We start from the raw sequence: 13,447 nt of genomic DNA, 5'->3' as shown, positions 1-13,447 counted from the left end.
GAGTCTGGGGTCACAAAGTCAGTGGGTGGCAGGATAAAGATTAGATTTGGCTTCAGTGATGTGCAATTGCCTGATAAAGAAGCATGAAATCATCACACAGACCCCAGATGGAGTCAGAACTGGATCTTGTGTCCCCACCATGAACTGGGGGAGGGGGAGGCTGTGGTAGGGATGGCTGAGAAGCTCGGCTCTGCTCCAGGCCAACAACCCACCAGCTAAAGAATCCCAACTGTTTTCCTCCTCCTCCCACATCCATCCTGCCTCAGGGACAGGACCAGCTGGATCCAACAAAGAGAACACCAGCTGAGAGCTCTATCCAGAGGTCACCACCGCCAGGAGAAGATGGGAGAGCAAGGCTGACAGAGGAGATGGCAGCGGCCTGTGGGCAGGGCATCTGTCATGGAGAACAAAAACCCAGGTAGGTGGCCTGAGCTCCAATTACCAGCTCCCACCTTGGACTTTCACTGGGACACTGGCCCCTGCTGATTTGGACTTTGGTTCTCATTCTCCTTAGGGCTGGAGGAAGTGCCAGCAGAAACCTTCTAATGACTGGCAGTTTGGCTTATTTTCTTTGCAATAAATGATTTCTCCTAGCTATATCCCTCCAAATTGTTTAAAATACCCATACTGGCCTCAAGGGGCCATGGTCACTTCCTTTCAGAAGGTGACAGAGGTTGGGGTTTAGTCCAGAGGAAAGGGTGCCCTGCAAGGGCTGCCACCTGCCCACAGGTGCCTTGCCCTGGGAGCTGCTCCCTGAAAGGCCATCTGCAAGCTCTAGAATACCCAGTTCAGGCCATAAGCAAGACCAAAGGCTTGGTGGCACCAGGGGTCCTGGGACAAGAATGATCCAGAAACAGACTTTGACATTTAGGCAAAGCTTTTTCTCCTAAACTTGGGTGGGGCACTGTAAACCCAAATTGAACTTGGACTCTTTTCTGTGGAAAAAGCTTAAATAAAACCTTTCTCAGAGTAAAAAGTCTCCTTTCCTACTGATTGCTTTTTAATATTAAGCAAGTTATATATACTCACAGGAGAAAATAAGTTAGGAAAATGCAGACAGAAAAGTTAGAATCACTCAAATCCTACCTTCCAGATTTAATTACTCCCCTCATTTTTAGGTATACATTTCCAGACTTTGGTTAATGCAAACATAAATATATATTTTAACATATGTACACATATAAATATATAAGTACTCTTTGAAAAAAAGTTTCAGGGGGCTTGGGGTGTGGCTCAGTGGTAGAGTGCTTGCCTAGCATGCGTGAGGCACTGGGTTCGATTCTCAGCACCATATTTAAATCAATAAAGTCTAGTGACAACTGAAATTTAAAAAAAAAAACAGTTTCAGGTGATATACTATTAAACCATTGCACATCAATAATATAAAACTCCACTGTATTTTTAATGACATTATAGTATATTATGATGTACCATAATTTATTTGACCAGTTTCTTCTTATTAGACATACTTTATTTCAAGGTTTTCACAAATGTGAACAATGCTGTTATCTACACAGGGTTAACATCCTTGTCCAAATATTTCTTAAGAATAAACTCCCAAATGTGAAATGGGCGAATCATTATGTTTTTATAATAGGCATCAATCTCCCTAATCAACCTACTTCACTGATATACAAGCTTCCTTAAAGAGACAGGTCTTGGTATTGTACTTATAATCTGAAGCAATCCTTGGCTTTTTTCTTTTTTTTTTTTTAATGCTGTTCTCCATCATAAGTAGTTAAAAAAAAAAACTCCTTAAACTCCTTGTCTATGAGCTCATAAATGACTCACAGTGGCATTTAAAAGCTACACAATTTGTTTTAGTAATCTGCTAAACAGAGACTCACATGACAGATGTACCGGGAAGGACAATTGCCATGCAAAATTTGTACAAGATTAGATTTAACTCCCCACTTTCTGAATGTCCCTCATCTTCTAACCTTTTATTTTTCTGCCCTCTGCCCTCCTTCCTTCCATCTTTCCTTTCTTTCCTCCTCTCTTTTTTCTTTTCTTTTGAGAGGGGTTTCCCTGTTGCCCAGTCTGGCCTTGAACTGCTGGGTTCAAGTGATCTTCCCCCTCAGCCTCCTAAGTAGCTGGGGCCACAGTGGTGCACCAAGATACCAGCCTTTTTTTCTTCTAAAAATCACTTCTTTCTTCTCCAAGTCCTCCCTTTTCTTTCTCCCCTCCTTCCTTCCTCCTCGCCTCTTCCTGAAGCAATGGAGACCCTGCCTCAGGGCAGACAGTGTCTGAGCTGGGTGAAGACTCCAGCTGCAAAGGGCGTGTGGGCTGCCTGTGGAGCCTTCCATCTTTGGCCTTAGGTTCTGCAGAAATGGGTTTGATTTCAAGGCTCCTGACTCATCCTCCTCTTTAAGGATCCTGTAAAGGATCCATCCGTGTTTGGTGAGGTTCATGTCACTCGAGTTTCCACCAGAGGAGCTCTGCTGGACCCTGGGTAGTCTGGACACGGCCTCTCGCAGTGGAACTGGAATGAGATGAGGACGGGTGGACTCTGCTTTCTTAAAAGTTGCTGTGACCAGCCCTAATGCGGCCTTGAATTAATAATGTGAAACACATGCTTCGTCTGCCTGCCTCGGGGTGACAAAGCCATTTATGTTCATAATGGCCACTATTATTCTACAGATGAAAATTTTTCTAAAGCTAGTCATACAGGCTAGTCAATCAGTTTCACCAAGGGGGAAAATTCCCCCTCAATCATTCCACTTAAGACCTCTTTGCCAAAACAGTCAGTTCACCACGGCATTAAGATATTGAAAGGGAAAACCAATGGAAATTATAAACAGTTTTCCAAAGTTTTCCAACTTCTCACCTTTAATAAGGCAAACAAAGATTAGCACCAGCAACAGAATGGACAGGTACTGTGCCTTTTTACAAAGATCCAGGGAGGACCTTGTGGGTTTCAGAGACCAAACAAATCCATTACAAGTCTTCTTCTTTAAGAAAAAAATAAAAATAAATTGGGCTGAAAAAGTACTGTTATCAGCAAAACGCTAAATCTCTCTTTCTTTTCTGGCTGGTAGAAGCAGAAAGATATCTCTTTGATATCAGAGCAAATAAAATTTGAGTTATTGACTGTTCATGTTAATGCTGAATTTTACAGCCATCATATTTCAAAATGAAATTATTCTAACATCTATACCTCAAATTAAGATCTGTGATAATATATATTGCAGTCCAGAGAATGTCTTGGATTCAGATGATGTAAAAGCTGATTCCCCCTGAGAATAAACACTGGCTGTTGTTTCTCATCGGCTAAAGATCTCCTGGTCCTCTCCAAATAAATCTGAGTATTGATGACATTAGGGAGTGCTGCCTGGTTATCAAAGCACATCTGGGGGTGGGGGCGGGGGGGGGGGCAAGGCGATGCCACTCAACAGGCCAAGTGGTTGGAGTGTCTTTGAGGCAGAGCTGTCAAAACACAGCTTCCTCCTGTGATTTACAACAAAGAAAGGCCTGTAGGAGACTTAGCACATGGCACACAAAACTTGTTCCTCTGCATACCCCTTACCCTCCACTGCCAAGCTAGAGTCCTAGTTTCAAGTTTCTCCTTCCACCTTGCTCCTGTGAGTCCTACAATGTTGGGGCGGGGGTGGGGGTGTAATTCACAGATTTTTACTTTCCATCTTTCCATGTCCATCTCTGTAGGTACAGCTGGCAGCTGATTTGCCCAACGTGGACTAAGTCCTGAAATCCTCTACACTGCCCTTTCTACCTTCAACACATCACTCCATCAAGGTGTTCGGAAGGGAGGGGGCATGGGCGTGGGAAGCCAGGGCTAAGCCTGCCTGCCCCACCCAGCTCCTGCCAGCTTTTGCAATGGCTGTCCCCTACTCTGTGGCACTACTTCCTTCCTTGGAAGGAAAACGTCTTCTCATCCCCAAATCCTCTGTGCACAGGGCTTCCCAACTCTCACCAGGCCACCAATCAGATGTTAATTAACATTGACCTGGGGCAGCCACAGTCCAGGATTCCTTGCCTACAGACCCCTGCAGATGTCCTCACAAGAGAATCGGTGTAAAGATCAAATTCCATTTGAAGAATTACTTTTCATAATCCTTTTCACTTCTAAGGACAACAAAAGCAAATATTTATAAGAGCTCATTTGAATATATCTTCAGTTTCCGAGTACAAACTGAGAAATTAAAAAAAAAGAAGTGAAATTTCGGCGGCTGCAAGAATGTCTTTCTCCCCTTGCCAAGTGATATTCATATAAACAGTATGCAAAAAGAAAAAAGAAATCTCCAAATGTGTTCTGATCCAATCTTTCATTTACTCTTACAATTCTTTAATGCTTGCATTTTAATTGTAGTTTCAGAGCCTTAAATTCTTCCAGTGGTGCTAAAAGACAAAAGAATTTAAAGCATTATTTAATACTAACTTGGAGCAAAAGAGAAGGACTTTGGGGCCGCTAGAAAGAAATTTCATATTATAACCACTCAAAGTGCTCAAAGCATGCATGAAACAAAGCAAATTGTGTTGAATCTTTGACTAGCAAAGTGGGCTGTCGTAAAATGTAAATACTTCCTAACTGGCATCTCTAGCTTTTTTTGTTTTAATTTAAAAACTGGAGTGTAATTATCTCTTATTTACTAGAGTCACAAATACTGCCGAAGGGAAAATAAACCACTTCTTTTGGGATGAAGTTGCTGACAAAGGTTTGACAAAGAAAAATAATTAATAGCTGCATGTTGGCACTGGGTGAGCCTCCAGCTCGGCTAAGTGACCTTGAGAACGTGCCAGGCTTGGCCACCGTCTGGCCCTCGGATCCCGGGGCCTGGCCAAGGGCAGGGTGCATGGCTGGCTCTGAGGTCCACCATTGCTTCAAGATGGACTCAGGCTATTGTGCAGGACAGAGTCCAAGAGGTTTTTGAACACCCTTCTCAAGTCACCAATTTGTGCAGAAATTGCTTTGTGTTTTGGTTGTAAACTTTCTCCTATTTAAGAAAGCTGTCCAGGGGCGATTAATGTCTTTCAGCTGGGGGTGAGTGTTCTCCAAGTTTGGATCTGGGCTCCTCTGTTTAGAATTCTCATGCTAAAAAACCGTTGCAAGACATCCTTCAGGGCAGAGAGCCACGATGCCAGCCTCCTGGAGCCTGCCTGGGGCACCTCACCTGACCACATTGCCTCTGAGCATTGGGACCTGCTAGAGGAGTGGGCAAGATTACATGAGGCTGGGTTGAAACCCTTGGAAGGAAGAGTCTACCCCTTTAAATGTGTAGGTTTTGAGGCTATCCTAACTTTGCTTTTATTGATCACAAAATTCTAGTGCTATCCCTCTGTATTCTAATTTGTGAATCATAAATGCTAGGAAGCTCATGGCCCTGAAAAAGTAAGACATTATTATGAAAAAAAAACAAAACAGGTTTACTTATCATGCTTATTCATTTCCCTTCCCCTGGCATGGGTATGTTTTATGACTGGTGACTATGTTATATCCTTTTTATTTTATTTTATTTTTTTAGTACTAAGGATGGAATCCAGGGTTACTTTACCACTGAGCTACATCCTCAGCCCTTTTTGTTTTTTGAGACAGAGTCTCACTACATTGCTGAGGCTGGCCTTGAACTTGTGATCCTCCTGCCTCAGCTTCTCAAATTACTGAGATTACAGGTGTGTGCCACCATGCCTAGCTAAATCATATTCTTTTTATAGTATGTTTGGGTGACTGGAAAGAGTTCAGGTCTAAAGCCAGAATCAGATTTGTGGCCTTGACAAGTCAGGTCAGCCTCAGTTTCTTCTCTATGAAAGGTAGATGATATCTTTGGAGGAGAACAGGCAGGGATTATGCAGGTCTAATTGCCCTTGTATGCCCAAAGGCAAATGCCTGGCACATGCAGATGCCTCCATCTCAATGCCTGGCATAGAGTAGGCATCCAGTACACGAGAGCTATTGTTATTATTGCAACTAATAATATCAATGACAAAAACAAAACAATAAGTGCTATGGACTCCAGAGAGCAATTCCTAATTCACACTCCACTATTTCAAATTGGCTCAGCTATTTTTCCCTCTTCATAGAAAAAGCCCTGAGATTTTGACTCCGACTTCTCAGTGGTAATCTTGGCTTTAGGAATATCCATTAAGGGTTTCTGATCCAAGGAGAACTATTAAACCTGAAGTAGAGGGAAACCAGGAAGTCAAAATGAAGTAAAGGTCTGCTCACACGTACAAGGAGGTCATTCGCTCCTACAAATATTATTTCTTGGCTCTCTGTATCTTTTGTCCTTTTCTCTGTAGGCAGAGACCTTTGGGGTAAAGGACATTTGGGGCCCACACATGTTTGCAGAACAGGCTGGTACATCCTGTCCTTGCTACAGAGCCTAGCTCATCAGTGGCAAAACAGACCTCTCTTTTGACACACTTTCTTTTGAGGATTCTGCTGGACCAAGACTTGCTACTTGAGGCCACCCTGAGCCTGCCTCCTGGGCCAGCTGGTGAACTGCCTCCTGGAGCCCCCTGGCGGCCCTTCCCATAATCACATCATGTTCTCATACCCTGAACCACTGTATACCCTATGCTCCAAGGATGAAAACAGTGTGGTTTGTGCTGAAACTGGCCATTGACCACACATCTCTCAAGTGCCTACTCTGTGCCAGGCGCACGTGGCACAAGAAAGAGAGGAATATGATTCCGCTTCTGTTCTCAAGAAGCTTCCAGCATACAGGAGGCAGCATACAGGAGACAGAGAAGAACAGCACAAAGAGATGTGCCAAGGGAGCCCTGGGGACACCACCAGTCAGCTCAGGGACAGGGGGAAAGAAATCAGGGAGGAGGTAAAGGTTCAACTGGATCTTGAACTTCTCCTTGAGACTTGAAGCGAGCCAAGCAGAGAAAGAAAGGGAGAGAAATCAATATGCTCCAAACTAGACTTATTAGGGGAAGGTCAGGGAGCTAGGGGAGCTCACGGTAGGCAAGCAGGAGAGAGGGGGCTGGTGACACCACAGGGGCTGGATGGAGGACCTTGTAGGCCACACCAGGGATCGTGGACTTGATCTTCTCCACTGGAGACTTTCCAAACCATACCTTAGGCTTCCTGTGTATCTGTGATTCTAATGTCATGAATTCTGAGGCTAAGAGAAGACTGTAGCAGGCCATGCATAATCCACTGACTTCAAATTTCAGTGTTCAACTGTAGACTATCCTCAAAAGAACAACAAATTCCAAGGGAGGGGCTGCCTAAGAAGTACTTAACCAATCCTTATAAAAACCATCAAAGTCATCAAAAATAAGGAAAGTCTGAAGGTCTGTCACAGCCCAGAGAAGACTAAGAAGATGTGATGACCTAAGGTACAGTAGTATTCTGGATGGGATCCTGGAGCAGAGAAAAGGACTTATAAGGTAAAAACTAAGCAAATCTGAATAAAGTGTGGGCTTCAGTGAAGCTTAGGTAGCAGTGTTGAGACCTTAATTATAACAAGTGTGCCATAGCACTGTATGGTATTAATAAGCAGGGGAACTGAGTGCCTGGTGTATGGGAACTTTGTACTATCACTACATTTTTTCTGTAAATCTTAAATTGTTCTAAAAACAGAGTCACCTTAAATTTTTCTTTGTTTATCCACATAGCCAAACTCTTATCACTCGTGGGCTTTGAGATAATTAAATGTTATAAACTAGAACTTAGAAAATTCATGTATCCTCTGGTAACATTAGCCACCATTGGCTGGGCAGCTCTGCAAGGCTAGGCCTCTGCCCAGCCCTTCATGTTACCTACCACATTTACTTTGTGGCCCATGGACTAGGAACCCCAACCATTTGTTAGTCAATTTATCTGAGGTCAAAAAAGGAAGGGGCAGAGCTGGATTTGAGCGCCTCGGTCTGTGAGATGCAGAGTTCAGATGCTTAAAGATCACTCTGCACTTTTTTATTTTAATTTTTTTTTGAAATTTTTACATGACAGTATAAAATATTTTGAAATATTATACATACATAGAATAAGTATAACTTGTTCCAATTAGGATCCACTTTTATTGCCTCCTGACTTTCTGTTTTACATGCTAAGGTTCCATGTAAAATTGCATCAAAAAAGGAGGTTTTATGCTGATTTGATTTTATTTGTTTTAACATTTGAAGCCACAGCCATAGATGGGTTGGGGCGGGGTGGGGGGCTGGTCCTTGGCAGTTTCCGGCAGAGAGGGACGGGCTTGGGAGTGAGTATTCTGGCAACTGCAGTGTGAACCAAGGACTAGTGTGGGCAGGGCACTCGGCCCTGCTGCTGAGATTTTCTAGATGTGTCCAAAGGGAGGAGGAGAAGCAACCAGAGAGGATGAACTTCCCTAAAAGGATAAAGCAAAAGCCCTTGCGCAGACCCCATCAGATCCAGCCTCCACCAACCACAACACAGGCATTGCTGGGCCCCAAACGTGCACCTGGAATAGCCTCCGTGGACAGGACCTGGCACTTAGTAAAGGGAAAGTAATGGCAGCGCAAGACAGAGTAGCTCTCCAGAACCCACCGCCCCCCACCTAGAAAGGCAGCTCTCAGAGGGGTGCTTCCTGTGGGCTGGGGTGAGCAGGGATGCTTCACAGAGGAGGCCTGGGGGTTATTCCCTGAAGACTGAAACAGGGCAGACAGAGGAACTTTAGGCAGAGTCCCAGCCATCAAGAGGCACATCCCACTCCTACCCCGGAGTCCCTGTGTGTGGGCCACCCAGCCAGAGGGTCCAGCTTGATAGCCCGATCTCTCACAAGCTCTGTAGCCTCCTCTGACCTCCCAGGCCAGTTAGAAGCAGAACACATTTCACCAGTGTGATTGACAGGCTGTGGTGTGTTACCTGGAGGCACATTTAGAATGTGTCACCCTTAGGGCTATGGAAAACACCAGCAAGTCCCCAAAAGCAACTATGCCATCTTACATAGCCTAGACCCAGGAGACCCTGTGCAATGGACAGTGAACTAGAGAGGCTGAAAAATTCATGGGTCACAGGCCACCCTGGAATGTACTGGAATGTACTGAACTAGAGTTTAGAATGTCTGGTGCAGAAACCTTGTTTTCGTTTCCTATCGCTGCTGTAATAAATTACCTCATACTTAGTGGCTTAAAACAACACGCACTTATTATTTCACAATTCTGGAGGTCAGAAGTCAAAATGGGTCTGACCAGGCTAAAATCAAGATGTTGGCAGACGTGTTCCCTTCTACAAGACAGTTCCTTCCCTTGTCTTTTCCAGCTGCTAGTGGCCACCTGCATTGCTTGGTTGGTGGCCCCTTCCCCTATCTTCAAAGCCTGTCACTTGAACTTTCTTCCATGGTTCTATCTCCCTCGGGCTCTTTCTTCTGCCCTCTCTTCCCTTTTTAAGGACCCCGTGAGTGTACGGGTCTTCCTAGGTAATTCAGGATCATTTCCTTATTTATGGTCAGACCATCAGCAACCTTAAGTCTATTTGCACATTTAGTTCCCCTTTGCCATGGAAGGTAACATATTCTTAGGCTCCAGGCCTTAGGACATGGACATATCAGGGGCCATTATTCAGCCTACAACAAACACATCTTTTAAGGTAAAATACAGGAGGCAACCATTCTGTCTCCAAAATATGAAAGAAATAATTATCTCTGGCCAAGCACCTGCCATGCATCATCCGTACGTACTGTATATACATTATCCTATCTAATATATTCAATACCAATGAGGCAAGCACTATTAACAGACCAGATCATGTCACTCATCTACAAAAATCCCCTAATGGCCTTCCATGGGTCCTTGGGAAAATTCCTGAAAGTCCCTATAGTATCCAGTCTTGGCCCAACTCCCAGCAGATCTCCCACCAGCCTCTCCCCATGGACCTCCATGCTTCAGCCATGTGGGCCTCCTTGGGGTTCCTGAACTTTCCTGTCTGTGCCTGCTCACCTCTGCTCTGGAACATTCATCTCTAAGATCTTCATATAGCTGGTCCCACCTCATTATTCAGATCTCAGTTCAAATGTCCCAACCTCAGGGAGGCCTCCCTTAGCCATCTCCTCTGAAGTCACCATCTCCCTCCCCACCAGGCCACTACTAGCTAAAATCCTAATAATTTGTTTCACACTGCCCACCTCACCCATGAGACCAGAGACACAGTCCATCCTACTCAAGGGTAAATCCCCAACTCCTAAAAATAGGGCTTAGTGTATAGCAGGCACTCAATGAATGTTTCTTAAATGAACAAATCTGAACTATGTAAATGAGGAAATGAAGTGATATGGTCATATTTGTAGAGTTAATCAACAGGGATTCCAACACCAGAGGGACTCTACACCCTGACCTCTTCATCAGAGAATATGGCTGAGAGATGAGGGATGTAAGCCTTGGTCCAGCCTTCCCATCAGTCCCTTGTTTAGTGGAGTGACAGAGCAGGCCCCAATCAATCAGCAGGACCACTCAGTAGGGTCAGCATGCTCCACCAGGAGGACTGGGAGAAAAGAGAGGGCATGGCCACTGCAGACTTGGCATTGGTAACCAAGGTGGGGAAACCCATCCAAAACATGGGCACCAGAGGCCAATGGCCCAGGGTTCACTCTGTGACAGGAAGGGCTGCACAGTGGGCACAATAGGGGCCACAGTAGTATCATTCAATAATTAGGGCTGGGCAGGGTGAGAGGGGTTGCGTGTGGTGACAACAGGAAAATGTCCAAGCAGAGGTGCAGACCCTAGCATTGGCAGGAAGAATGTGACAAGCAACCAGCAAAGGACGCATATTAGGAAGCAGAGGAAAGCAAAGTCAAGGTAGGGCCAGGGTCTGGAAGCTGAGGAATTTATACATTATCTTTAAAAGGATGGGGAGTCATGGTAGGTTCTAGAGCAGGAGAAGAGCCTGTGTTTTAGGAAACAACACAGACTGGATGGCAGGAAGATCTCTTCTTTATCAGGCAGAGTAGGTGCCAAAAAGGCCTCCAACCTCAAAATACCTCCGCACCTCAAAGCTATCTGTCAGGCCTCTACTTCCTTGGGCTAAGCACTGCCTTTGTGCTAAGTCCTCAAGAGGGCTGCCCATCCCGAGGGCTCTGCAGGGGGAATCAGACCCTTCAGGCCCCCAGTGCACCAGGCTGCTTCCCTCTGTGCTGGGGATCACTTGAGCAGCTGGGGACACCTGGGAGAGTATAAGCAGAGACCAAGAGGAGAAAATATGGGATTGTGACATGTAACTGGAGCCAGCATAACCCCCTCCTCCCCGCCCCCCAAGTCAGTGTTTACAGTTTCCTGGCCTCAGAAAACAGCTTGCAAAGTTGGCTGGAAAGAATTTCTTTACTGAGCATGTTTTAAATGAAATATTTTAAAACATCCCACCATGGTTTATCTTCTCTCTGCTACAACTCCAAAAAATAACAATGTCTAGACCTATGGCCTCTCCGGAGCACCCACTCTGCATTTGATACCTGCAGTAGAAAATCATGTTTTAACATTTTTTCCGACGACATCCAGGGTAGAACTGAGGCTTCAGAAATGAGCATTTAAAAAAGAAGAGGGTTCCAGCCTCCTAAGGAATCTATCTTTCCATATTCTAGTCATCAGATATACACGTTTCAAACATCAGAATTTTGGGGTCCACTTTGCTTCTGTGGGGAAATTGAAAAGATGCTGTCCTGTTTTTCTCCAGGCAAACGCTGCAGGGCCATTATTTTAACGTGTGACTGAAACCGTTGCATCATGGATTCCAGAGACTGAAAGCCCAACCAGGCTAACCACATGGAAGAACTCTCCAAATGTTCCCCACAGGGCCTCTGAAGAACCAAATATGGAGCATCGGCAAAGAGCCAGAATGCCAGCAGCAAGCAGGAGGCAACGATGACAAGGAACAACCCGGGAAGGCTTTGCCCCTTATCACCATATTCCTTCCAGCCTCTGCTGCAGATGAGAGAAACAAGACGTGTGATCTGAATGTCCATGCCCACCCCCCACAATTCATTGTTAAAACCTCACCTCCACGGTGGTGGCATGTAGAGGGGTCTCTAGGTCATGAGGGTGGAGCCCTCATGAGTGGGATTATTGCCCTCACAAGAGACTCAGGAGAGATCCTTCCCACCTCACTCCAAGCAAGGACACAGCTAGATGGCACCATCTGAGGACATGACCCCTTATCAAACACAAAGGCTGCTGAGATCTTGATCTTGGATCACCCAGCCCCTCAAAACATAAAAAAATAATTTCTGGTATTTATAAACCACCCAGTCTACGGCATTTTTGTTATAGTAGACAGAACAGACTAAGATGCAGGAGAGGAAAGCAGAGGAGTAAAAGCGCACATCAGATGCCTCAGACGTGGGCAGGCTGAGCTGGGAGCAGGCAAGATCATGAAATTGGGTGGAAAAGTTTTGATTTCAGACTGGACTGAACCTTTTTACCTATAAGTGAGTTATAATGACCTAAACAAGGCAGTTCTTCTTGCTGGAGGGGACTGGAAAGTCGCAAGACCTGCCTAAGAGGTCACAGATGTTTTAAATTGTGCTGGGAAAAGAAAAACTAAAGCTTTCCCCAACTGAACATCTATAGAAGTCAACCTATTCGATACATGTACTATAAAATAAAAATCAAACAAACAACAGACTATCATGGCTTGGCTATCAAATTAGCAAAGATGAAAAGCAAACTAATGCCCAGTTCTGATGAGAACGTAGTGGGATAAGTCTGTCTTTACTTTGAATAAAGCTATAAATCGGTGAGAATTTTCTTGGCCAGTACCTCAAACTTCAACATATTTACAAGTCACCTGGGGATCTTGCTAAAATGCAGACTCTGATTCAGTGAAGATTCTGCATTTCCCACAACACAGGTACAATTGATGGTATCGGTGTAAGGGTCACACTTTGAGAAGCAACGTCCCAGAGAGAATTCGGCAATGTGTGCCAAAAGCTTAAAATCATCAGCTCTTCATACTTTTTGACCCAGCAATTCCATGCTAATGAATAAATTCTAGGTGCCAATAAGGAATGCATAAAAAGAAGAGGCCTACAAAGATACTTATAACATATTACATCTACAGTAAAGACCAGATACACCCTCCATACCTAACAACATGGAAATTTCTAAGTAAGTCATGGTAAAGCCATTTAGTGAGACAGTATAGTCCTTTAAGTATCAAGCTCTCTTAGAATGTTTGGAACTGTGGGGAAAATGTTCATGACATGCAAAATTTAAAAAAAAAATCAAAATACAAAATTAGAGTATAAATAACATTGAAAAAGCTTGAGTCCTATAACTGAATACACGGTATGACTAATTTTGTTCTTAAAATATTACATGTACGAACAATGAAGGGGAAGGAAATATCCAAATATTAACAGTATAAGATTATGTCTGATTTTAAAATTTGTCTGTGTATTTAAGAGTTTTTCTAAATTTTCCCAAGAAGAGTGTATGACTTTTATAATCAGGGAAAAGATACTTACAATGTGATTTGCATTCAGTGAAGCAACTTCAAGGTCCATTCAAAGGCATTTTGTATGATTTTAGGCAA

The 13,447-nt window shown here is 44.2% G+C and overlaps 1 protein-coding gene and 1 long non-coding RNA gene across 2 annotated transcripts in view; one reads left to right on the top strand and one right to left on the bottom strand.

The window, feature by feature from the left end:
- Nucleotides 1-13,447, bottom strand: part of PARVA (parvin alpha) — a 154,341-nt gene that overhangs the window by 114,607 nt on the left and 26,287 nt on the right. The window lies entirely within an intron of this gene.
- LOC308638199 lies at nucleotides 308-12,099 on the top strand. The gene is made up of 3 exons (XR_014019774.1): nucleotides 308-418; nucleotides 7,141-7,356; nucleotides 11,591-12,099. It is a non-coding gene; the product is annotated as an uncharacterized lncRNA (long non-coding RNA).

This window comes from Spermophilus citellus, assembly GCF_964194105.1.
Source record: "Spermophilus citellus genome assembly, chromosome: 2".
Taxonomy (NCBI): domain Eukaryota; kingdom Metazoa; phylum Chordata; class Mammalia; order Rodentia; family Sciuridae; genus Spermophilus; species Spermophilus citellus.
Note: the sequence above shows the minus strand (reverse complement) of the source record. Positions and strands in the feature narration are given on the sequence as shown.